Raw genomic sequence first — 26,236 nt, 5'->3', positions numbered from 1 at the left:
GCCCAGACGGTTTGGGCTTTTACTTTAACCCTGTTAGGGGCTGGTGTGGGCAGGCTTTCAGAGGAGCTAGCAGAGTAGGAGGAAGGACTGCAATTCATACTTAGTTCTGTCATTTTGAAAACCAGCACGGAATGAAGCAGTCTTGAAAGACACGTATTAAGTCATGCTGTGGTAATAGTTAGGGAGATAATGCTCTAGAACTTTGACTTAATTTTCTTATGGACTAACACAATCACAGATGAGTTCACGCTTTATTTCCAAGTGGCGTGCAATTCAATCCAAGGGAGAGAGCTGAATAGAAATAAGAAGAGGGCAGACTACCTTCCTTGACGAATACACATTTGCACTTTGAAGGATGTTGGTAAGGAGTCCCCAGCTTTGGTCCTCTGAGCGTTAGCAACGGTAACCTCATACTGACCAACAAGGACAAAGGGTTCCAGGTTCACACTACAAGCAGTTTGCCTGCCTGTACTTTGCTGAAGCTGTGAAACTGTGATATATCCCAGGGACAGAGACAACTGCACCGGCATAAAAAACAAGCATTTGCAATGCAATAGGTATCACATTTGTCAGAGCTATTGCCGTTATAAATTACAAGGGGCTAGATGTGGGTGATTCTCATTTACCGACTCTAGAATACCGAATTTTACCGATTCGGTAAATGAGATGTAGTTAAATATTTTTTTACCGATTCTGTAGGATTCGGTAATTACTAAATCGGTATTTACCGATTCGGTAATTGTCATTGATTCCTATGGGCCTTGAGGCAAAAATACCGAATTTGCAAGGGGGATAGGGTGTCACTTTGACACCCTGTTGCACCCCAGATTCTGGCTTGTGTGCCATGTGACACACATAAATGCCCTTAGGGCATGTATGTGTGGCACAGGTGCACATGCACAAATGTGCATGTACACAAGAATTCGTTATTTATCACCAAATAGTATTTGGTGGTAAATAACGAATCGGTATCGGCCTGTGGCACTGATTACAGTGCCAACTACATGTAGATTTTCCGATTCGGTAAATATACCGATTCGGTATTTTACCGAATCGGTAAATTTACAGATTCGGTAAATATACCGATTTGTTACATTTTCAGGCCCCTACATTTCCATCTGCAAATACCGGTCGGTAACGGCCGAAATCGGCCGTTACTGACCGGTATTTGCCGTCCTACATCTTTTGAATTTGCCAGTGCTTATTCTTGCTTGTATTACGACTCATGACATATATTCATAAACAATGATTGCACAAACTGTGGAATGCTGAAGATGAGCCCGCTTTAACAGATGTGTGAATTTTGTTTGTACACTGTATTCCCATGCTCACACAGTACAATTTTACAGCAAATGCTTATGCACCTCATGCGCTGAGAGACAGGTCATAAAAAGTGGTTACAAATTATGCACCTACATTTTGAAAACTGCCTTTGATTTCCATATGTGACCTTTGACCCCAGTTGCCAAAGTCAGTAGCTCCATAGGCTAGGCCACATTTCTCCATTTTGGTAAGCAAATGGCACATTGTATTAACAAAGAACAAAAACATTAATGATAAGGCTAGCACTAAAATACGATTTTCTTGGTAACATGCCTATCTTTGAAGCACCTTTTCAAAGTGTTTTTCCCTCTCTTATGCATTAAGTTCGGCTACATTTGTTTTTAACCTAAATATGCATGGGTATTACTATTTTTTCATCTGTACGCTACCGAACATTTAAGGGCTAATCATGTATCTAAAGTTGAATTGGGTGTAATTAAAGTAGAAACACATAGGCAGATATTCAAATATGTAAATAATCCTTCAAACAACCTACCTTTGTATAATAACCTTCGTCCATGATCTTTTAACAGGCTTGAGGGGGGATATTTAGTATTATTTAACTATATCCAGCTCTACACGTGATTTGCTCAAATAAACAAATACATTTAAATCATGTTTTAAGAGTCTCTAAAGGCAGAAATTAAAGTTGCCGTTATTCAGACGCGCACACAAACTTGTTGTGAAATGCTAATACTGTGCTGATGTGAATATTGCTTTTCTCGTTTGTTGGGTTTATAACGGGTCAAGTACGAACATGCCCCGACATTGCAAAGTTGAAATGTGAACCTTGACAAATAGAGAGACTATTGGTTGTGCCTGTTCTGTTACTAATTCTGATGTATTTGAGCATAAATCTTTCATTTTCTGCTTTCTAGTCATCTTATGGCCAGTGGCAGCTGCCACCAAGTAGAACAGGTGAGGCAAAGGAAAACATTATTTAAGAAACAAAAGGATAACGTTCCGCCTCCTCACCCACGCACACAAAGCCCTCTACAAACTTGGACCTGATTGCCTCAACACGCGCCTTTCCTTCTACACTCCCACCCGCCAACTGCGTTCGTCCAACCAATCCCTTGCCGCTGTGCCGCGCATCCACAAGGCCACCATGGGGGGAAGATCCTTCTCCTACTTAGCGGCCAAAACCTGGAATTCCCTTCCCATCCACCTCCGCATTACCCAAAACCACCTAGCCTTCAGAAAACAGATTAAAACCTGGATATTCGATAGGTAAACCTCCCCCCCTTCCTCAAGCGCCTTGAGACCCTCTGGGTATGTAGTGTGCTATATAAATTCTGACTTGACTTGACTTGACTTGACCTTGCTCCCTGACCACAGCCTCGTCTCACGTTGTCCTCGTCTGTTCCCGGATGAAGCTGGAAACAGAAACAGGCGCCCCCAGCCAATCACAGATTGATCTGAGCTCAGACAGGCAGTGGGAGCCTATGCATGTTCCTCATCAGACTTTGCATTACAGCCTGGTAGGGAACCTGCAAAGTGTGCATGACTGACCGAACAAAGGCGGCCGGCCAAGCAGTCATGCCCACTTAAGTGCCCAACACTCCTCAACTCGCTGGCTGTGACACAGCCAAGCACCGCCCTGTAAACCTGAAAAATAAAATGATAATAACATAGTGTTATTATCATTTTTTTCATGTAATCCACTGCTCAAAATGCAGTGTGGCCATGCTCCACTGCCTTAGCTGAGGAGCCGCCGCTCCTTAAGCACTCATTTAGATGTCAGTGCGACAGCAGCAAAGAGACAATGATGCGTGATAGTCGACATAGGAAACAGTTTTATTGCTCTTTTATATTTACTCAGAGAACCATAATCAACTAGTAACTACTTTGATTGAAAACATGTTCAGAATAGGAATCATGGGTAGGATTTGGAGCCGGTATTCAAAGAGAAGACTTATCAAGAATGTATGCTGCCATAATGTACTGCAAAGTGGCACAAAGTCTTGATAAAGTATTTACATACCAGCGAAACCTTTTTAGTCTCTTGAAGGTTTCCCTTTTTGGGGAGCAAATAGCGATTTGAGCTGTTTTGTGCTACATTGCACTAGTGCACAGACAGCAGGTGGTTATTTGGCATTTCAGCGCTGTCAACCATGGTTTGTGAGGCAAAGCCGGATAAACAAAGATTGCCAGACCAGGCTTTGCACAGAAAATTGTGCCTTCTTGAGGCAAGTGTAAAGCCCGAGAAATGTTTTTATCTCTCCTAATATTTCAAACATTGCATCTGTGCTCCACCACACACACAATGCGAGGAATTTTAAAACAATTTTCTAAGCATAACTGTAAGAAGTCGGGTACTGGTTGAGGGGGTGAAAGCCTTCTCAAGCAGGAACCATAATCCTTGTCAGGGTGAAGGCACAGGAAAACTCCAAATTGCCTATGCTTAACCTTCTGGTAGCTTGGCAAGGATCAGTCAGATTTAACTTAGAGGCAATATGTAAAGTATTGATGCAGTACTTCATACAGTAATAAAGTAAAAACACTGCACAAGAAAAGTTCCACAACAATTTTAAAAAAAGGAGTGCATTTTATTAAATAAATCAAGGCCAAAATAACAACATTCCAATTAGCAGAACTGCAGATCTGCAATTTTAAAGATTTAAGTGAAAATAGCATCAAAAAGCACAAACCGTAACTTGCAGGAGTCTGGTCATGTGAGTCTGGGTAGAAGTCATAGATTTAAGGTGCCCATAATGCAGCAGAGGCCAGCTACATGGACCCACTTAGGTATGCAGATTACAGCAAAGTTCAGGAGAGCAGCTAAGTGTGACATGATGACCTTGTATGGAGATGCATCACAGAGTGGGGTTCCTATAGGATGTTCAAGTGTGGAAATATATCACTATGGGGTCGTTCAGATGGCCTGCAATGGACGATGTAAAGTCCTTGTGTGAGGGAATTCGACGGAGCAGAGGCGATGTATCAGTTATGAGGGCAGTGTGTCGAGCAGAGGGGTGTTGCACTGGTTCTGCACGAGATGTGCCGCACCACAGATGAAATGTGTTAGTGCTGCTAAATCTACAGAATGGCTGACAAGGCGCCTTCAGGACTACTTCCAAGGTTTCAGGACTGGGGTGGCACAACTGGGCAGGTCAGGACTCACAGATTGCAGAGTCCTAGTGCTGGTTTGAAGGTTGTTGGAAGCCTGTTCTGTCCTTGAGGCTTCTGATCAAGGGGCTAGCCTACATGCTCTTTGACTCACTCTTTGGTCCTGGGTAGAGAGATGCAGGTCCAGTTCTCCTCAACCAAGCAAGAGGGAAGTAAGGCAGCTGGTCAGCACAGTAGGGGAGCAGCCCTTCGGGAAAGCAGTTCATCAGGGTGGCAGCCCTTTGAGCAGCACAGTGGTCCTTCCTCCTGGCAAAATCTCCCACAGGTCCAGAAACATACAGAGTAGTTGACTCTAGGGGTCTAACAGTTATGTCTATTGCCCACTTTGAAGTGGAGGTAGCTTCTAGGGGTTTCCAACCCCATGAGGTGTTAGACATCTCCATCCTCACTGTCCTGGCCCAAGCTTATCTGAGACAAGAAAGAATAGGAACAATTACTTTGTGAGAGTGCAAGTGTGGTAGTTGACAGTTATTTTCTATTGTGAACTCAGAGTGGCCCACCTTGCCAACACCCACCTTCTCTTTGTCTCATGTCAAAGAGTTACTGCAAGCCACACCTAGTCATATGACAGAGGATCAAGCTGCAGGTACCAAATGGTTAGGATGAGACAATGGCAACCTTCTAAAAGTGGCATTTTCGGAATTGTGATTAAAAATCTAACTTTACCATGAAAGAGGGCTTGTAATTACAATTTTTGACACACGAAACTCAATCTGTCTGCCTGTTTCTAATTGGAAGTTACAACTTCTTAAAGGAATTAAGGAAACTCCACTGTTATACTTTGGAAGAGGCAGACCGTACAGTAGTGAAAAATACATTTAAGAGTTTTTCACTACCAAAACATGTAAAACTTAAAACTACCTATCCAATATTTTGAATACACTGCACCCTACCCTGTGGCCTAAACTAGGGGTGAATTTTATGTGTTAAAAACAAAAATGAAGGTTTTGGCTTGGGAAAACATTTTTTTGCCAGGTTGAAATGGCAGTTTAAAACTGCACACACAGGCTGCAATGGCAGGCCTGAGCCATTTTTAAAAGAGCTACTAAAGAGGGTGGCTAAAGCAGTGATGGTTCATTAGAGGGAGCGTCTTTAATTGTATTCCATAAACAAACATGGACAGGTTACACCCACCATTACCTTCTGTCTCAACCCATGCTACAGCCAAATTCCTCCATGGGTGGATGCAGGACTGAGTCAGCATTATCCACTACTCTGAGAAAATAAATTTAATTTGAAGGTTACATGACCTATTTGAATGACTTGACAGGCTGCTCTGCAACAAACTCTCTTGTGGTTGAGTGATCCATTTTGTTTACATAACTAAGACCCACTCGACATCAACCCCTTCTTACTGACCATGTTTTGGGATGCCCTCAGACCACCAATCCCAACGTGGAAAATAGAAATGGCCACCTATGAGAATCTGGCCTTGTAGGACTCCCTAGCAACTGCTCTCGCTGCAATTAGCTAGCTGCAAAGGTAGGCCCTACCTCCGCCTCTCTGATCCAATGTGAGGCACTCAAGGAACTGATCATGGGACATTTCAAAACTACATCATTGGCGATCCGAACGTAACTACTTAGTGAAATTACTTAAAGGGACTGAGTGATAGACACCTTGAATAAGGTAGGGCCCATGACCCTGAGGCATGTGGATAGGTTGTAACAGAGAGGTAAAACTCCTGGTACTAATTGAACGATTTCAGGGGCAGGACCACCAACACATAGCCACCAACAATATCACATTAGGGTGCATAATGACCACGATAAATCTGGATGCTTACCCGCATGGATCACTAGCCTACATAGACACCACACACAAATATTATCCTTGGTAGATCATACTGACCAGAAGATGCACTCACTAGCTGCTATTAACAAAGTTTTTCGCAATTAGTGCATCGACCTATACTCCACTACACCTCGCACTAGTAGATAAAAACGTCACTCCTATGTTATGACTGCTGCAACCAAAAGAAAGACACACAATATACCTGCCCTGATTGGTGGAGAATTCCAAGTTCAGAAGGTCAAAGAGGCAATAAAATATCTAGTACAGGGAAAAGTACCAATCATAGATGGGCTGCTGGTAGAATGTTATTCAATCTTCCTGGACATACTGGCCCCACCTCTGACTAAACTCCATAATGCCATAAGGGAGTGCAGGTCTCTCCCACACACAATGTGTGCAGCCCTACCTCTACCTCTGCTCAAACTGGGCAAAGAGGAAGACCAGGCTTTCTCATACAGAACACTTTCAGTCATCAATCTTTAATCTTGACTATAAAATCTTGAGTAAGATATTGGTCACCCAGCTCACACCCCAAATCCAGGCTCTAAAACAGGATCTGTTTGTGTTCATCACAACATTTTGCACGGTCCATAACATCTGAAGACTTATTCACATCAAGACACTCACAGTTGTGTGACTACCCAAGGGAACAATCCTGGAAGTTGATATAGAGAAAGCCTTTGACTCCCTTCATCAGGTCTTATATATCATCATGGTATGGGTAGGGGATTCCTTACTAGGAAGAAACTCTATATATCACCTCCACTGCACCTGTCAAAACTGGTTTGCTTATCTTGGAACCCTGTGGAGTAGGAATGGGTACCATACAGAGATGTCCCCTCTCCCCCATGATATTTGCCATGGCGGTGGAGCCAATAGCAACCACACATTAACGGGGTACCTACTTCCATGGGCTGTACCTGGGAAGTACTCCCCTATAGTTATCTCTTTATGCAGATGATATTTTTCTGTACCTCCGGGAGGAATGCTCCGACATATTAGGCACCTATGTGGCCCTTGCTGATTTTGCAGGTGTGTCTGGGCTTGGAGTGAACCGGAGTAAATCTATCACCCCCGCTATGTACTCTCTGGAATCGGAGGACAGGTTGCCGGAACTGGGAGAGGTAATACACTGGGAACCGCACACCCGCCACTACATAGGAGTACAAATCTACTGGAAGAGGTGTGGCGCTGCAGCCAGGGCCACTGACACCGGACGCTGGGGCCCATGGTTTGGTCCCCAGCACCGGTGGCAGGTCAGCCTAGCACCATGTGAATCTGGGCAATAACTCGCTTAATTTTCCCGACAGCCCCCAGCGCCGGGAAGCCTCCGGGTAGCTGTTCGCTTTACAAATACTGGATTCACATTTTACTGATACAAAGCCAAATTGATTGAGAGCAACACACAGGCAATGCTCACCTCCCTGAGGCATTCTATCACCTTTTGGCACACATTACCCCGTCCATCATCAGCAGCATTACACTTGCGAACATGGTTGATCTCCCACGATTAATGCATTTGTTCACCATTTTACCCATCCAAATCTACTGGACTGTTTTCTGGGAAATGGCCAAATTATTGTTTACCCTTCTCTGTCACAACAAACAACATGAGTGATATTTAAGAGGACGTGGCTGAGTTATTTAGTGCACACAATCGTGTGTTCCAAAGTATTTGATCTGTTAAGTAGCTGAGGTGCTCCAAGGATGAGAGGCGGCCACAAAACACTCTTATTTTTGAAGACAAGCTGCCTCCAAATAAACATTAAACATTTTCCTGAGCATGAATTATTGTCCAAAATTCCAAAGTCCACTAGTAGATGGTATTTCTATTTCCACTTCATGCGTTCAAACGATTCCAGGAGATCTTGCAGCCAATAATACTACAGATTTGAGAGTGGAGACTTACCTATATATACACTTCTGCAGTTACATGCCAGGATTTAGATTTTGTCAAATATTAGCATTATATACTAGATGTGATATTTGGGAATTTACTTCGGATTTCAAGAGCCCTGATGATTTATAAAATGGCGAAACACGAGTTAGCGACACGATCTGCTGGAATTGTTTGGGGGCACATGAAGACTGAAAATGAAGTGGAAATAGAAATACCAACTACTAGTGGGCTTTTGCATTTTGGACAATAATTGACGTTCAGGAGACTTTTAAACGATGTGGGGGTTTCTTTCGGCAAACTCCGGCTGCTGGCCATCAAAGATGGTCTAGCTGTCCCCAATTATGCTCTTTATTATCTGGCTGCACATTTAGGGGCCGATTAGCATGGCAGATGGACTTTGTCCGTCCGCTATCCTGTTGTAGGAAGGGAACGTCCGCCACAGGGGCGGAGGTCCAGTGCGTCGAATTAGGATGCACCCACCACAGTGGCGGGTGCATCCCGCATTTTTAACATTGCGGCGAGCAGTGCTGAAAGCACCGTCTGCCGCAATGCTAAAAATGCATGTTGTGCGTTTCAAAGCACAACATGACAGGCACCGAGCGGTGCCTGCCATGTTGTACTTTGAAACACAGGGGGGAACCATAGGTACCCCCCATGTGCACCCCCCACACCCCATTTCACCGTGGGGGACCGCAACGGGCCCCCAAAGCAAATACTGTACGCCTTTCCAATGCGGCATTGCCGCCGTGGAAAGGCATAGGACCGCCAGCATCATAATATGGCTGGCGGTGTCTCGCAGACACCGCCACCATATGTAAGCACATTTTTCCGCTGGTCGTGAAGGCGAGGGGCGGAAAACCGGTGGACGATCTTACCGTCCGCCGCGTACTCCCCCGCCATCCTAATGTGGCGAGGGGAATTTCTGTGAGGATGGCGGACGGATTGCCCCCGCCGGGCCGGCGGTGGCTACCGTCAGCCAGGTGGGGGCAATCCGTCCACCATCCTAATCGGCCCCATAGTCTGGGTGGCTTGCTTGCGGGAGTCACCCATAGGAGACCCAGAAGCCACATCAGCAGAGACCTCTGTCCGGGATGCCTTGATCCAGCTAATTCTATTTCCATCGGGGAGGTGACATGGCGGGACAGAAAGCATACCACTCAAAGCACTCGTATACACCTGGTCCCAGGCCCTACAGCAGACACATTGCAAACTTCCTTACACCTGTCATTTACCGCTGATGACTCTGGCAATCATCAACCACTAGGTTGAGGGAGTGGAGGGGGTAGGAATCCTTACCTTGAGGGACTTTCATGAGAATGACATGTTTAAAGACCTTCAGGTCTTCGTAGATACATTAAATGTTTCACCCCACTACTTCCTCTACCATGGCTCTGCTAGGACCACAATTCGGGCCCACTGGAGACTTGGAACTACTCAGCCCCTGGTGCATGCCACCCTACAGCTTGTGTATACGACTTTGGGAAAAAGTCAGTATAATGCACTGGTACAGCAAGCCAAGATGCACATGCGGGAACTCTGCTGCAGCTGGATGGAAGACGTTACCATCCCTATTATCTGTAAAGACTGGGAAAGCATTCAGGACACCAAACCACGTGCCTCCAGAAATGCTAGGTTCAAGCTTATCAAATGGTCTTTCCTCCCCAGAGCCTACCTTACACTGAAGAGGATTAACGCAATGTTCACGGAGGCGCACATGTCGTGCCCCAAATGTGCAGAGGAGGGAGCAGATTCTTCACACATTGTATGTGCTTGCTCGGCACTCCATTCCTACTGTCACACTATCACATGCTACGTTGCTAAGGCTACAGTACAACATATGCTTAAATCCTTGACTTACTGATTACCACTTCTGTTCTCCAGATTTAGCCCTGGTCCTACTGTGTCAACACCTGGTGATGCCCTGGAAAACTCATAGGCAACCAAACATTATGTACTGGTGTGCAAAGGTCCTCAAGTAGACAGAATTCAAGGGTGCAAACCTACACAAGGGCTCCAATCACTGAAGAATGCACAGGCATGGGATGTCATTCTTTTGGTCTGCCCCCACATAAACAAGTCCGGCACCCTTCTATCAGCCCCAGGAAGTGCTGTGGATGAATCAGATTGATATTACGGCCCTCTATTTCCACACGTAACTCCACACCATGATGCCTCTCCCTACCCATTGCGACTCTCTCTTACCCCTCTCAATATGCATTCTGGAACGTCTAAAGCGATTTGCACCACACCAGGTCTGTGGAAAGAATGAACCTCTTCCCTACTCTGACTCCATTCGGTCGATAATTTAGTTACGTTTTTTTTATAAGTTACCGTTTACACTTGAGAATCTACTTGTGGTACTGGACAGTGCTAACCTTCTGAACCACCTACTTTTGGAATACATAATGTAACCTCTACTATCTCCTTAGGAACTTACCGATAATGAAACCCTCTTGTCCCTGCCATAAAATCTTTCCATAGATGGGACACTAGTTTGGGAACAAGGAGGGGGCATCACAGAATGTTATTGATGCACTATCTTTGTAAGCATATGTATGAAACTCAATAAAAATATGTTTGAAAAATGTATTCCTACTCTCTTCTCACGACATGCAAACTTCTTCCTGGTAAGTAAACAGAACATGGAATTAATAGGAAGGGCTACTTGTGCATCATGTGCTATTGGGCAAAATAGAGTTCAAATTGACATCCTTTTATCGGTTCAAAAGAAGCTTATTGAAAAAAAAAGAATTCGCAGTAACAATAAATAAAACCATATAAATAGTAAATAAATACATAAATTGCACCAAAGTTCAAAATGAAAAATATTGAATGTACGAGGGGGCGCTCTATTGACTCTCTCGGGGGCATTTTACCTCACTGGCTTGCTGTTCCTGGTCCTGCTGTTGGTCACCCCCCGCCACCGCAGCCCCTCACCACTGTAGCGCAGCCGCTGCGAGGGGGGACCACAAGCCCCAAAAGCCTTTGCGGCAGGAAGCCGCCACCGCAATTCTCGCCATCCGCCGCAGACTCCCCCGCCATCCTAATGTGGCGGGGGGAATTTCTTTGAGGATGGTGGACGGATTGCCCCCGCCGGGCCGGCGGTGGCTACCGCCAGCCAGGTGGTGGCAATCCGTCCACCATCCTAATCGGCCCCATAGTCTGGGTGGCTTGCTGGTGGGAGTCACCCATGGGAGACCCAGAAGCCACATCAGCAGAGACCTCTGTCCGGGATGCCTTGATCCAGCTAATTCTATTTCCATCGGGGAGGTGACATGGCGGGACAGAAAGCATACCACTCAAAGCACTCGGATTCACCTGGTCCCAGGCCCTACAGCAGACACATTGCAAACTTCCTTACACCTGCCAATTACCGCTGATGACTCTGGCAATCATCAACCACTAGGTTGAGGGAGTGGAGGGGGTAGGAATCCTTACCTTGAGGGACTTTCATGAGAATGACATGTTTAAAGACCTTCGGGTCTTTGTAGATACATTCAATGTTTCACCCCACTACTTCCTCTACCATGGCTCTGCTAGGACCACAATTCGGGCCCACTGGAGACTTGGAACTACTGAGCCCCTGGTGCATGCCACCCTACAGCTTGTGTATACGACTTTGGGTAAAGTCAGTATAATGCACTGGTACAGCAAGCCAAGATGCACATGCGGGAACTCTGCTGCAGCTGGATGGAAGACGTTACCATCCCTATTATCTGTAAAGACTGGGAAAGCATTCAGGACACCAAACCACGTGTCTCCAGAAATGCTAGGTTCAAGCTTATCAAATGGTCTTTCCTCCCCAGAGCCTACCTTACACTGAAGAGGATTAACGCAATGTTCACGGAGGCACACATGTCGTGCCCCAAATGTGCAGAGGAGGGAGCAGATTTTTCCACATTGTATGTGCCTGCACGGCACTCCATTCCTACTGTCACACTATCACATGCTACGTTACTAAGGCCACAGTACAACATATGCTTAAATCCAGCGACAGCTCGTGGAGGGAGTTACGGTGGGGCAGGAGGGTGGGGAGGGGGAGGGGCAGGGCGGAGGTTGCTAAAAACCGGCATATGGATAATTGCAGGTAAGTAAACAATTTAATTAATAAAACGAATTTCGTAGCTCGCACTGCATTGCATTTTGCGATGCAAGGCGCACTACGAAATTCGTTTTATTAATTAAATTGTTTACTTACCTGCAATTATCCATATGCCGGTTTTTAGCAACCTCCACCCTGCCCCTCCCCCTCCCCGCCCTCCTGCCCCACCGTAACTCCCTCCACGAGCCGTCGCTGCTTAAATCCTTGACTTACTGATTACCACTTCTGTTCTCCAGATTTAGTCCTGGTCCTACTGTGTCAACACCTGGTGATGCCCTGGAAAACTCATAGGCAACCAAACATTATGTACTGGTGTGCAAAGGTCCTCAAGTAGACAGAATTCAAGGGTGCAAACCTACACAAAGGCTCCAATCACTGAAGCATGCACAGGCATGGGATGTCATTCTTCTGGTCTGCCCCCACATAAACAAGTCCGGCACCCTTCTATCAGCCTTGGGAAGTTCTGTGGATGAATCAGATTGATATTACGGCCCTCTATTTCCACAAGTAACTCCACACCATGATGCCTCCCCCCTACCCATTGCGACTCTCTCTTACCCCTCTCAATATGCATTCTGGAACGTCTAAAGCGATTTGCACCACACCTGGTCTCTGGAAAGAATGAACCTCTTCCCTACTCTGACTCCATTCGGTCGATAATTTAGTTAAGTTTTTTTTATAAGTTACTGTTTACACTTGAGAATCTACTTGTGGTACTGGACAGTGCTAACCTTCTGAACCACCTACTTTTGGAATACATAATGTAACCTCTACTATCTCCTTAGGAACTTACCGATAATGAAACCCTCTTGTCCCTGCCAAAAATCTTTCCATAGATGGGACACTAGTTTGGGAACAAGGCGGGGGCATCACAGAATGTTATTGATGCACTATCTTTGTAAGCATATGTATGAAACTCAATAAAAATATGTTTGAAAAATGTATTCCTACTCTCTTCTCACGACATGCAAACTTCTTTCTGGTAAGTAAACAGAACATGGAATTAATTAGGAAGAGCTACTTGTGCATCATGTGCTATTGGGCAAAATAGAGTGCAAATTGACATCCTTTTATCAGTTCAAAAGAAGCTTATTGAAAAAAAAAGAATTCGCAGTAACAATAAATAAAACCATATAAATAGTAAATAAATACATAAATTACACCAAAGTTCAAAATGAAAAATATTGAATGTACGAGGGGGCAGTCTATAGACTCTCTCCGGGGCATTTTACCTCACTGGCTTACTGTTCCTGGTCCTGCTGTTGGTCACCCCCCGCCACCGCAGCTCCTCACCACTGTAACGCGGCCGCTGCAAGGGGGGACCACAAGCCCCAAAAGCCTTTGCGACAGGAAGCCGCCACCGCAATTCTAGCGCCAGGAGGTGCTTTAATTTGAGCAGAGCCCCAGTGGAGCGGGCGCTCTATTGACTCTCTCGGGGGCAATTTACCTCACTGGCTTGCTGTTCCTGGTCCTGCTGTTGGTCACCCCCCGCCGCCGCAGCTCCTCACCACTGTAGCGCAGCCGCTGCGAGGGGGGGCCACAAGCCCCAAAAGCCTTTGTGGCAGGAAGCCGCCACCGCAATTCTTGCGCCAGGAGGCGCTTAAATTTGAGCAGACCCCTGCTGGAGCAGGCGCTCTACTGACTCTCTCGGGGGCATTTTACCTCACTAGCTTGCTGTTCCTGGTCCTGCTGTTGGTCCCCCCCGCCACGGCAGCTCCTCACCACTGTAGCGCAGCCGCTGCGAGGGGGGACCACAAGCCCCGAAAGCCTTTGCGGCAGGAAGCCGCCACCGCAATTCTCGTGCCAGGAGGCGATTACATTTGAGCAGAGCCCCCGCGTCTCGGGGACGCGCGCGGGCAAAGGGCGGGCCATCGGAGGCCAGAGGAGGCTGGGCTGGGCCAGGTCCCTTGGTTGCAAAAACTAAAGGACGCTGAATTAAAGACCTGTAAGGACGCGCTGCGAGGGGGCTCGCAGCTTACCTGCTCACCTGCTTCACCGGACATACTGGGCATCTTGGCACAGCTGGGCTCCTGACGCTGTGGTCTCCCCCGACGGCGAGCTGCAGACATCGCTCGGCCGCGGAGCGGGGTCGAGACTACAGCTCCCAGCCTGCCCTGGGAGATCACCGCCCACTTCCTGGTTGGCGCGAACGGAGGCGCATAAAATCAGACAGCCCCCACAGAGGAGCGGGAACGCCGAATTAAAGACCTTTAAGGACGCGCTGCGAGGGGGCTCGCAGCTTACCTGCTCACCTGCTTCACCGGACATACTGGGCATCTTGGCACAGCTGGGCTCCTGACGCTGTGGTCTCCCCGACGGCGAGCTGCTGACATCGCTCGGCCGCGGAGCGGGGTCGAGACTACAGCTCCCAGCCTGCCCTGGGAGATCACCGCCCACTTCCTGGTTGGCGTGAACGGAGGCGCATAAAATCAGACAGCCCCCACAGAGGAGCGGGAACGCCAAATTAAAGACCTGTAAGGACGCGCTGCGAGGGGGCTCGCAGCTTACCTGCTCACCTGCTTCACCGGACATACTGGGCATCTTGGCACAGCTGGGCTCCTGACGCTGTGGTCTCCCCCGACGGCGAGCTGCTGACATCGCTCGGCCGCGGAGCGGGGTCGAGACTACAGCTCCCAGCCTGCCCTGGGAGATCACCGCCCACTTCCTGGTTGGCGCGAACGGAGGCGCATAAAATCAGACAGCCCCCACAGAGGAGTGGGAACGCCGAATTGAAGACCTGTAAGACCGCGCTGCGAGGGGGCTCGCAGCTTACCTGCTCACCTGCTTCACCGGACATACTGGGCATCTTGGCACAGCTGGGCTCCTGACGCTGTGGTCTCCCCCGACGGCGAGCTGCTGACATCGCTCGGCCGCGGAGCGGGGTCGAGACTACAGCTCCCAGCCTGCCCTGGGAGATCACCGCCCACTTCCTGGTTGGCGCGAACGGAGGCGCATAAAATCAGACAGCTCCCACAGAGGAGCGGGAACGCCGAATTAAAGACCTGTAAGGACGTGCTGCGAGGGGGCTCGCAGATTACCTGCTCACCTGCTTCACCGGACATACTGGGCATCTTGGCACAGCTGGGCTCTTGACGCTGTGGTCTCCCCCGACGGCGAGCTGCTGACATCGCTCGGCCACGGAGCGGGGTCGAGACTACAGCTCCCAGCCTGCCCTGGGAGATCACCGCCCACTTCCTGGTTGGCGCGAACGGAGGCGCATAAAATCAGACAGCCCCCACAGAGGAGCGGGAACGCCGAATTAAAGACCTGTAAGGACGCGCTGCGAGGGGGCTCGCAGCTTACCTGCTCACCTGCTTCACCGGACATACTGGGCATCTTGGCACAGCTGGGCTCCTGACGCTGTGGTCTCCCCCGACGGCGAGCTGCTGACATCGCTCGGCCGCGGAGCGGGGTCGAGACTATAGCTCCCAGACTGCCCTGGGAGATCACCGCCCACTTCCTGGTTGGCGCGAACGGAGGCGCATAAAATCAGACAGCCCCCACAGAGGAGCGGGAACGCCGAATTAAAGACCTGTAAGGACGCGCTGCGAGGGGGCTCGCAGCTTACCTGCTCACCTGCTTCACCGGACATACTGGGCATCTTGGCACAGCTGGGCTCCTGACGCTGTGGTCTCCCCCGACGGCGAGCTGCTGACATCGCTCGGCCATGGAGCGGGGTCGAGACTACAGCTCCCAGCCTGCCCTGGGAGATCACCACCCACTTCCTGGTTGGCGCGAACGGAGGCGCATAAAATCAGACAGCCCCCACAGAGGAGCGGGAACGCCGAATTAAAGACCTTTAAGGACGCGCTGCGAGGGGGCTCGCAGCTTACCTGCTCACCTGCTTCACCGGACATACTGGGCATCTTGGCACAGCTGGGCTCCTGACGCTGTGGTCTCCCCAACGGCGAGCTGCTGACATCGCTCGGCCGCGGAGCGGGGTCGAGACTACAGCTCCCAGCCTGCCCTGGGAGATCACCGCCCACTTCCTGGTTGGCGCGAACGGAGGCGCATAAAATCAGACAGCCTCCTCCGCATCGCGGACGCGCGCGGGCGGCGCCGGGCGGAGCCCGGGCAGAGGGCAGGCCGTCTGTGGCCGTCAGTGGACTGCAGTGGTCGGTCGGGCCACCCCTCTAAAATTTTCAACTCGCCCGTGGTCAGTCTACCTTCCTTTCCTACTTTCCTCTCCTAGTATGGAGTCTGCTAACATTGGTGTTACACAGGTTGATTTCCCTTTTCCTCCCACTACATTTTGAGTCCCTACTTGAAAACGCACTGACCTTGGTTTCAAATGAAATAGCTGACACTGAAAGAAGAATGTCTATGAGTTGTACCAATAATGTTGCACAGCCTATATCACTGTCAAATAGTCCTGGTATTCCACTATCTCCAGCTGTTGTCATTACAAAACCGGCATTGGTACTAAAACCTCCCCTGCCCCTGTTGCCTGAAACTGCTCCCACTATTACAATTGCCTCCCAGGATGAAGCTACTATCCCGGGATCTATGGAAACTGGTAATAAACAGGGAGGGGAAAAACGCAAAAGAGGCATCGCTAAGCCAAGTGCCAATAAAAGGAAGCAACCACTAATTAGCAAGAATCAGCCCACGCCTCAGAGTCTGTGGAATAAACAAAAACCTACTGGGGCACAAACTGTTGCTGTGGATAAAGACTGGATGCAGATGATATCCCTACCGTAACTACTACCAATTCAAATGGGACTTCCAACACGATATGGACCCAAACAACATTAATGGGAGACAATTATTATCTCACGAAACAGAATGGGAATTTGATAGAAACCATAGTTGACACTATTTTTAATCGACTAGAGAAACAAATGATCAACCAGTTTAATAATGTTTTTAAAAGACTTGATAGACTAGATAACCTGGTTAAAAACGAAGAAGCAAAAAGAAAGGGGTCTGTTATCTTGGATCAAATCAGAGCTGACCGTCTCTTAAAAGAACTTGAATCTGTAAGCAACACACTGTCACTAAAGAAACAGGAAACTTCCTCCTTACCGGGTGGGAGCATAAGTAACCCTACAGTCTACTGTACCACCTACAACTCAACCTCGACCCGCCAATGAAGGGAAGAACTCGGCAAAATCTAATTTACCCCCAAAATCTGTTCCAACACCTGCACCTAGAAAAACCGCCCCTCCTGTTATTACTAATAAAAACACTACCAACCACAACGTTCCGACCCAACCTACTACAGCAATAAGATCAACTGCTGCTAGCAATAAAGGTACTGGGGAGGCAGGGACAATCAGGCCTTTTAAACATCAAGGGCCTGTATTACATCTGCCACCGGACGCTTGTCCTTTTGTCCTGGTCCTTGCAGGAGTACCACCGTTGAGGGAGGAACAGGGGGAATCATGGGTGCAACTGCGAAACAAATGCATAGACTGGCTAACTAAACACAAAGGTGTCGGATATGACATCTCAAGAGAGATCCTATCGGCCCGCAGGGTGTCTTGGGTTGGGCCCTTACTCAAAGACAAGGAAGGTGACTGCATAGTTCTCAATTTTAAGAGCCCCGGAACTGTAAGACACCTACTCAGTAGAAATGGTAACTGCTCTGCTATCTCTACTGTTGCAACTATGTTACCTTTGAGCTATTTTTACAGACAACCGTTAATGCAATCTCGGCCACCCCTAATGCAGTTTCAACCACCACCTATGCACTTTCAGCCACCCCCTATGCAATTTCAACCAGCTCCATTCCCACTCAACATGTTTAATAGATTTGCCCCTTTGTCAGATTTGGATATGCTAGACTGACCCACAATGTCTAATTCAGTTGAATGATCACTGGCACCTATCATTGAAACTTTGGAAGTCTCACAACCCATGCAACGGACTGTAGTTAGAGAAAAACCCTTGAACCAAAGACTAATGCTCCAGGATTCTGATATATCTCTCGTGAGCTGGAACATAGCGGGTCTTAACTCTAAATTGAAAATTAAAGAATGGTCAGACTGGGTTAATAACAACTGTGACATTTTGATGTTACAAGGGACTTGGTGCACTACTACACCCACAATGGAGGGTTTTTGTTGCTATAATTTACAGGCTTCCCCCTCACCTATGGGTCGTCCCAGTGGGGGTCTATCCATCTGGACTAAAATAAAATCCGGGGTACAAACAAAATTGATCCCTACACCGGGTAAATGTTTTATGGCTATGAAGTACACTAAAAGGATGAAACTATGTATAATTAACTTTCATAATAATGATTTTGTTACTCGTCCTAATGACAATTTTATCTTATTGTTTAACTTTATTGACGAAATTATGGAGGGGCAGAAGTATGGGCCCTTTGATGGCATTTGCATTGGAGGGGATTTTAATGCTCACATGTATCGTGATAGCCCCTTATGTAGAAACGGTGAAGAGTTGAAAAACCATCTAGCCTCCCGTGACCTAGTAAACGCAATGGAAATTGCTGGTTCTAGTCTAAACAATATACTAACACCTACATATATAGGCCAGGGCTGCTCCTCCACGATAGATTATATTTTTATTTGTCCGATATTGAGTGACATAATTTTTAAAGCAGAAGTCATCTGTTCCGCATATAGTGACCACTATCCGCTTAGAATATATATTGACAATCCACAGAACCCGAAGGCTGCTGTGAGAGTAGAGACTGGGGCACAAAATCTGTCATTATCTACTGATAGACTAAGATTAATATGGAAAGGGGTGGACAATAAAGATATTTTAGCTAGAGTAATTAAAAAACACCCTAAGACGGTAGAGACTTGTCTGTCGTACACTAGCCCAGGCGACGATGTGGTTGTTGCCTTCGGTAATCTCTGTGGGACTATTAAAAGAGAGTCTTCTAAACCAGCTAGGCCCAATATAGATCATGGCCTTCGCTGGTTCGACTCCTCCTGCTCCAAGGCTAATAGGGACCTGAGGGCGGCCTTAAAAACTAATCCTAGGGACGCCCAGCTTGTGAGAGAATTAAGATCAAAATACAAATCCGTGCTACGCACTAGATCTGAGACCCTAGTGATTAATCATTGGGAAACTCTCACACGTACTGCCTCATTAAAAGACACGACAGGTTTCTGGAGAGAAGTCAAGTCCCTCAGATCTTTTGGCTCTAACATCCAACCAATCAATTGTAAAATAACTGGCGAGGTGTGGGCAGAGCATTTTTCTAAAATCTATGCTATATCAGCCACTTCTCTAGATACTGTCTCTCTATCTAGTACAGCAGAACGACTGAACTTCTTATTAACTGAGGTCGAGGATGCTATATTCGAGAGCGCTAGTAATAAAGCTCCCGGCCCGGATGGCCTTTCTATTGATCAGATTAAATCCAAAATTAATTTCTGGGCCCCTTTATTATGTAACCTATTTAACAACTTGACTGACAGCTCCATTCCTGAATCTTGGTCGAACAGTGTCATCGTACCGATTTTTAAAAAAGGCGACAGGGCAGACCCTGCCTGTTACCGCCCGATCTCACTGATCGATAATACACTAAAGGTCCTTGGAAGAGTAATTTTTAAAAGGATAAGGAATTGGGCTGAGGATAATAATGTTTTACACTACAGTCAATTGGGATTTAGAAGCCATGTGGGCACTGTCGAACAATGTCTTAATTTGAATTTTCGCCATTGTCTAACCCAGGGTGGTGTGGAGTGCAAAATAACGATGGATTTGGGCCCAGATCTTTGGACTGGGATGAGTGTGTGACATTGATCCACATTCGGTCCATCACCTGTTGTGTTTGCATATTCCGCCCTAAGTGCGCTGGGGATGCCCAGACGTGGGTCCCAGGCACTCCACACCACTGGAGTCAAGCTAGCCGGGCTGATGAGAGGTGTTACCTCGAAACCGGTCCGGTCCTCGGATGCTTGATTCCGTTCTGGGAAGGACATGGCTTTTGTAGTTCGGACTGGACTGTTCCCGTGGGGCACAGGGTCAGAGCTGATTTGCATATCGCCATTGTCTAACCCAGGGTGGTGTGGAGTGCAAAATAACGATGGATTTGGGCCCAGATCTTTGGACTGGGATGAGTGTGTGACATTGATCCACATTCGGTCCATCACCTGTTGTGTTTGCATATTCCGCCCTAAGTGCGCTGGGGATGCCCAGACGTGGGTCCCAGGCACTCCACACCACTGGAGTCAAGCTAGCCGGGCTGATGAGAGGTGTTACCTCGAAACCGGTCCGGTCCTCGGATGCTTGATTCCGTTCTGGGAAGGACATGGCTTTTGTAGTTCGGACTGGACTGTTCCCATGGGGCACAGGGTCAGAGCTGATTTGCATATCGCCATTGTCTAACCCAGGGTGGTGTGGAGTGCAAAATAACGATGGATTTGGGCCCAGATCTTTGGACTGGGATGAGTGTGTGACATTGATCCACATTCGGTCCATCACCTGTTGTGTTTGCTTAATTTGAATTTGATCATGGCCAAACATACAATTGTTAAAAAGTCCCCGCTTTATTTAGGTTTCATGGATTTGAGTTCCGCTTTTGATTTTGTTAATCGTTCTAGGTTGTGGTCACTTTTGCTTGATTATGGTTTGGATGAATCACTCGTATATTTTCTTTCGTATTTACATAGAGATTTAAAGGCGAGAGTACGTATTAATAATGATGGCGAATTATCTGATGATATTTTAATTAGCAGAGGAGTCAGACAGGGCTGAGTACTCGCCCCACTGCTTTTTATTCTATATATTAATGGGTTGAGCTGCACCTTGAGCAAGACTACTAAGGATGTACCAATTATAAACGGTTTCCCCATTACTACCCAACTGTATGCGGATGACGCAGTATTAATGGGGCGCACCCCAAATGCCTTACGCACTTTAATTACTGGGTTTGTTGATTTTATGTCCGATCTGGGCCTAAACACCAATTTTAAAAAATCTTTTATCATGAACTGTGGACCAAAAAAATATAATATTACTTCAATTAAGTCAGGTGACAATATATTAAAATGCACTAGCACTTTCCCTTATTTAGGGTTACTATTTTCTAATACAGGCTCATGGCAGCCACACGCTGCCTATGCGAGGAATAAAATTGGCAAATCAATAAATTCAATTTTATCCCTCCGACAACCCAAATTGGCCGACGTTATTACCCCCCTGCTCAATATTTATCGTACCCAATGTCATCCTACAGGGACATATGGAGCAGAAGTGTGGGGATACTGCAATATCACGTCTCTCCAAGCGGAAGAAAATAGATTCTGTAGAAAGGTGCTGGGGGGAGTTCCCTGTGCTCCCACATTTATCTGTCACAGCGAACTGAGGTTGCCGTATATTATTGTTTTTATCAGATCAAGGCCCGCGCTTTTTTGGATAAAAATATGGTCAAACCCAGCAGCATCCTTAACACGCAGCATAATATCTGATTGTTTATTACACGAAAGATCTCACCATATACCATGGTTAAATGCTGTTAAGAATAGCCTGTTGAGTGTGGGACATGGCTCCTTGTTCAGTTCCCCTAATACCATTGCCCCCACTCACAAGAACAGCGTAAAACGGGCATTACTTGATTTATACAAGGAGGAACGAATGAGATCCGAATTTGTAAAACCCGTTGTTATTAAATATTTGCCACTTACAGAATCAGGCAATGACAACTTAATCAGGCCTTGCAGATATTTGACAACCCCAAAAGGAAGATGGAACCGGAGCCTTTTGTTTAGGTTCCGGGACGGAAGCATTGTCAACTTGCTAAGCTTCCCACTTGGCTATAACAAAAGCTTACAAGAGCTGGATTGTCCCTGCTCCGTAGGTGGGAAACAAAGTTTGCTGCATTATTTCTTTTTCTGTGGCCATTACAAATTATGTACACGTCATTATTTAATGCCGATTCTCCGCAAACACAACTTAAGGGATTTTAATCCGGCATTGAGGTTCCTACAAATGTTGTCAACAGACGAGATCATTTACACTGTAAGCTGTTTTATAAAAGTCTGTGTAAGATCAAGGGCAAGTATGGAACAAGCATAATGGATAATGGTATTGTACTTGAACGCACATTGCACTTTATCACTTTGATACAATTTGCATTAAGAAACATTTATATGCGGGTTTGGATCTGTATAATTATTTTCAGTTGAACGCACACTGCACTTTACCATTCTAATACAATTTGCACAAAGAAAAAACTATATGTGTGTTTGGATCTGTATGATTATTTTAGGAGTAGATAAATTGAAATTCATGGTAAAAATTATACTAATGGACCAATGTTTTTCCTCACATGTATATGGCTGAGATACCCGCCACCCCCTCTCAACACAATCCCCAAGGATGGGAAACCGGAAACAGTTCTGAAGTTTTTGGAGACGGGAGGGAGGGACCCTCCCGGGCCGTATTTATTAAAATATGAAACAAAATTAAAACATAAAATAAACAGTTTCATATTATGTACAATTTCATTACCACATTGCGATGTTTGGCTAACCTTAACATATCCTCTAGTACAAAGGTTCTCCTAGCCGAACTAACATCCTACCAAATATTTACTTAACTTTTGAAATTGTACATCCTAACGTTTAAGGGCCAACGGCAAGGTCGTAACCGGTGTCAAGATCCCTAACCCAGACATATCCCCCTCACTTGAGAGGGGCGGCACGGAGGCATACCTCAAGTGCATCTACCAATTTCCCTTGACTTGACGGGGGCCCCAATAAAACTCGACGCCACTTAAAGGTCGTACGAGGACTCGTGTGAGGTATCTAGAAGGTAGCGTAGACCCCCCCCCAAACCCCACACAACTTACCACATCTGCCGTCGCAGACGCATTGGCCCCGGGAAATTCCCCAGGAGGGGGCTGTAACCCCTCCTATCCATGAAGGGGCCTTGACCGCCTTCCATTTCCTTTCGGCGACCCATCCTTAGAAGGGACCGCCTCCCCGTTGAGGGGCCAATGGCCACCTCCCCCGAGCGCCCCCATCCGTAATGGGTGACGCCCACTCCTAGGGATCTTCCAATTAGTGCTCACCGATCATGACCTTACCGCCCGACCAAAATAAATACGACAATGATAACTAAATAACTAAAGACTAAATAACAGACAGTAGCAACAACAACTTTATTCAAAGCATGCCTACTGATGAACACTAAAGCAGAATCACTTTATTTGCAAAACATAACACAAAACGATCATTCTTTATTGCATACTCAAAATATTCATGATAATACCGCAACCTGTAAACGAAAATCAGAATTATCAATCAAACTTTATTTAAAACCACTCGCTGTCTTCAGGGGCTGGTGGGTGGGTCAAAAATGGCTCTTCGTTCCGTCTCGAGCTCACGTGCAGCGAGGAGGTGCAGCTTCAGAGCACAGGAACAAGAGGATGCTTTCTGGTCTTGTTCCTCCTTTTATCCGTCTTCAGGTCGGGTGTAAACCCGCCCCTGCCTGCCCCAAGGGCGTGGCCAGCCGCGTCAGTGTCTAGGCCAACCCACTCTAGGGCGGGAAAAGGCGCGCCCCGGCTACGCCGCTTCGGGCATACCAGCCGAGACTCGCCTCCCGCCCAAGATGGCTTCCCGGGGGGATCGTGGTACTCTGCCATACGTTCGGGGGGACCGATTGGTCGCCCCTTGCCATATGGCTGAGATACCCGCCACCCCCTCTCAACACAATCCCCAAGGATGGGAAACCGGAAACAGTTCTGAAGTTTTTGGAGACGGGAGGGAGTGACCCTCCCGGGCCGTATTTATTAAAATATGAAACAAAATTAAAACATAAAATAAACAGTTTCATATTATGTACAATTTCATTACCACATTGCGATGTTTGGCTAACCTTAACATATCCTCTAGTACAAAGGTTCTCCTAGCCGAACTAACATCCTACCAAATATTTACTTAACTTTTGAAATTGTACATCCTAACGTTTAAGGGCCAACGGCAAGGTCGTAACCGGTGTCAAGATCCCTAACCCAGACATATCCCCCTCACTTGAGAGGGGCGGCACGGAGGCATACCTCAAGTGCATCTACCAATTTCCCTTGACTTGACGGGGGCCCCAATAAAACTCGACGCCACTTAAAGGTCGTACGAGGACTCGTGTGAGGTATCTAGAAGGTAGCGTAGACCCCCCCCCAAACCCCACACAACTTACCACATCTGCCGTCGCAGACGCACTGGCCCCGGGAAATTCCCCAGGAGGGGGCTGTAACCCCTCCTATCCATGAAGGGGCCTTGACCGCCTTCCATTTCCTTTCGGCGACCCATCCTTAGAAGGGACCGCCTCCCCGTTGAGGGGCCAATGGCCACCTCCCCCGAGCGCCCCCATCCGTAATGGGTGACGCCCACTCCTAGGGATCTTCCAATTAGTGCTCACCGATCATGACCTTACCGCCACAGGTCCGGATAGTTGACCGGCTATCCGGACCCCCCACCACACTCCTACCTAAAGGTCATGTTTAACGTCTTCAGCCAAGCTATGAAGTCCCCTATGAGTAACTCATTCCCCATCCGAGACAAATGAACACCATCCCCCAAGTACATACTGTCATCATTAATACATCCATGCGCGATAGAATGCAGTGCATTGGAACGGAACAACCTACTTACTTTGTTATTAATTTTCCGCACAGAATGATTTAAAGCAGAAACCGAAAAAGCCCCCCGCCACACTCTTCGTGGGATCATATGGGACCACGCAATCGTGCACCCTGGAACTCTCCTTGCTAACCAACTTACAGTGGAAAGCATCGCCTCCAGGAGAAGTCGTCTACCAGTGGTGACCAAATCATTGCCCCCAAGATGTACTATGACTACAGACGGCGGTGACCTCGTCCGCCCTAGCAAACCCTCGAAAAATGATTGAAACTGGTCAATACAGAGACCGCCCTTTCCGTAGAAGGACACACTGTACCCGTATTCCCCAGCCACGTGCACCATGTCACCTGCCTTGAATACGTCCGCGGCACGCCTCACGTATGAGTGGCCCACGACCCACACCTCCTTTTTAACAGCCGGTGATGTCTGACCGCTGGCCCGGTGTTGGGTCGACTGCATAGTCCGCCCCGCCTCGTAGGCTTGCGTAACTGAAAACCAAACAAAAACAGGAAGCGTGAGTACATCATTACAGCTTCACAACATGTGCAAACGCACATACCTTTTATAACAATTGGAGGACCAACGCCCCACACGTTTAACTTGTTCCACATTCAGACCCCTGGCTGTAGCCTCAGTAGCAGCCCCTATCCGAAATGAATGGGTCCCAAATTCGCCCGGGTTCAAGCCCGCAGCTGTAATCGACATCGCAAGCACCCGCTGAAACTGAAACCTTGTCAGTGGGGTGGCGTCCGCGTGTCTCAACAAGGTCCCCCCCCATGATGCCACCCTTTGTGTTAAATAATCCTCTAAACACTTCACTGGGCACATGGACGACCCGGGAATCCTGCGTATAATTATGCATTCACCCATCCCACTCTGGTCGGTTTTGGACCTCACAAATGAGACAGTCATCGTCTCCCCTCTGATCTGAACGTGCTCTGCGCACAGTCCTCCCGTCACATCCTGCTTGTTCCTTGCCACTAATTCGCTCACCCGCATAGCCCCATGAAATGCCAGCGTAAAAGCGGCTCGGAATAACACTGTCTCAAACTGAGACGAACATGTTGTAGGGAGTCTGGATAATAACTGGGCCAACCTATCCAAACCTATCGGGCGCCTCTCATCCGCTCTGCGACCCTCAAGGCGTTGCCACCCACGTAGCGCTTTTTGCACAACGAAAGACGCTGTCGGGTCCTGGATCCCATGAGCCCTAGCAACAAAGGAAATGGCAGCCCGATGCCTCTGGGCCGTGGCCACCGTTTTCCCTGCCAGATGTAATGACATCAGAAAGTTCACAACCCCTTCCTCCTGGCCCCAAAGCTCCTCTCCAGCAGTCCCCAAAAAGGCTAAATAGGACCGGAACGCCCCTTCATATGCCTTCCTCGTCCTGGGTGCTAAACTCTCTCCCACGAGGTTACGAAGTTC

Source organism: Lissotriton vulgaris, chromosome 1_1, assembly GCF_964263255.1.
Source record: "Lissotriton vulgaris chromosome 1_1, aLisVul1.2, whole genome shotgun sequence".
Lineage (NCBI taxonomy): Eukaryota > Metazoa > Chordata > Amphibia > Caudata > Salamandridae > Lissotriton > Lissotriton vulgaris.
This window is presented reverse-complemented; position numbering follows the sequence as displayed.